Below are 1,920 nucleotides of genomic sequence, written 5' to 3'. Positions count from 1 at the left end.
CCTGTAGTCTCAGCTACTCGGGAGGCTGAGGCAGGAGAATTGCGTGAACCTGGGAGGCGGAGCTTGCAGTGAACCGAGATCGCACCACTACATTGCACTCCAGCATGAGTGACACAGCGAGACTCCATCTCAAAAAAAAAAAAAAAAATCACAACATGCAAATCCTTTCAAATATCTGGAAAGCCTTCCCAAGAAGGGCAGATAGAAACAAGCCCAGACAGTGAAGATTACAATAAATACCAAACTCTTCAATGCCAAGATATCAAAGAACAGCTACTAGCATCAACACTATCCAGAAAAACACGATCTCACCAAATAAACTAAATAAGACACCAGCAAAAACACAAACCCTGAAAAAACACAAATATGTGAGCTTTCAGACAGAGAATTCAAAATATCTATGTTGAGAAAACTCAAAAATATTCAATATAACACACAGAAGGAATTCAAAATTCTATAAGATAAATTTAACAAAAAGATGGAAATAATTTTAAAAAAACAAGCAGAAATTCTGCAGTTAAATGTTAGGATTCACTCAGGATGGTGGCAGAAATATTAAACGGAAATATTAGGGAAAGTTATAGGAATAGTCACAAACCTTTTGGAACACCGAAAGGTTCTTGTAATAATTGAACAGGCTGAAGGCAGCTGGTTCTTACCTTAGAGCATTAGGTCATAGGGTAAATACTACAATAGAGGCTTCCCCAGTTAAGTCCGTTTATCCTACCTCCATTAACTAACCTTTGAGCCAGATGGCCCTGGGGCGGGAGAGGTTGACTAGGGATATTGCCCTCTAATGATATTTACCTTCAACCGGGTACCTGAGCTTTAATCATTCCTAGAACTACTCTCTTAACCATGTTAATTATCCACAAGTGTGTTGACTCAGCGCTTCTGTTGTTAATTATATACTAAATAAATGCCCTGAGTGCGAGCTGCTCAGGGCTGGGCCCCACTGACAATCCCTTCTTGGTTTGCAGGTGGTCGGACATTCAGCAGGACTGGCAAAACAGAATATCTGTGTGTCAGTGTATGTTTCAGTCATCCGTCATTTGGGTCAGGGTCTGTGGGCAGACCCCCGCAGCTAATGCCCTCTTGTGAGGAGAAATACCTCCATTAAAAGGGCTATTAGCATACTGGAAAATGATCAGAGATTTGTAATAACAGAACTGAGCTAATAGAAGAAAAAACAAATGAGCTTGAATACAGGCTATTTGAAAATACATGGTCGCAGGAGACGAAAGTAAAAGTATTTAAAAAAAACAATGAAACATGTTTATAGGATCTAGAAAACAATCTTAAAAGTGCAAACTTAAGAGTTATTTGCCTTAAAGACAGGGGAAAAGAAAGAGATGGGGTAGAACGTTTATTCAAAGGAATAAGAACAGGCAATTTTCTAAATGTAGAGTCAGGTATCAATATCTGAACACAAGACGTTTATAGAACACCAAGCAGATTTAACCCAAGAAGACTACCTCAAGGCATTTAATAATCAAACTCCCAAAGAGAAAGGATAAATAAATGATCCTAAAAGCAACAAGATAAAAGAAACAGATAACATGCAATGGAGTTCCAATACGTCTGGCTGGCAGGAGACTTTTTCAGTGGAAACCTTAGAGGCCAAGAGAGACTGGTTTGACATATTTAAAGGGTTGAAGAAAAAAAAAAAAAATTTACCCTACAGTAGTATGTCCAGGGAAACTATCCTTCAAAACCAAAAGAGGAATGCAACTTTTCCAGAAAAACAAAAGCTGGGAATGTCATCAACACCAGACCTTTCACACAAGAAATGCAGAAAGGAGTACTTCAATCAGAAGGAAAAAAAAAAAAATTGAAGGACAATAACTAATTACCTGGTGGTACAAAGCTCACTGGTAGTAATAAGTATACAGAAAAATACAGACTATCATAACGCTATAA

The sequence above is a fragment of the Mandrillus leucophaeus genome, unplaced genomic scaffold (assembly GCF_000951045.1).
Source record: "Mandrillus leucophaeus isolate KB7577 unplaced genomic scaffold, Mleu.le_1.0 Scaffold470, whole genome shotgun sequence".
In the NCBI taxonomy this organism is placed as follows: domain Eukaryota; kingdom Metazoa; phylum Chordata; class Mammalia; order Primates; family Cercopithecidae; genus Mandrillus; species Mandrillus leucophaeus.
The sequence above is the reverse complement of the archived record's forward strand: the minus strand, read 5'-3'. Positions refer to the sequence as shown.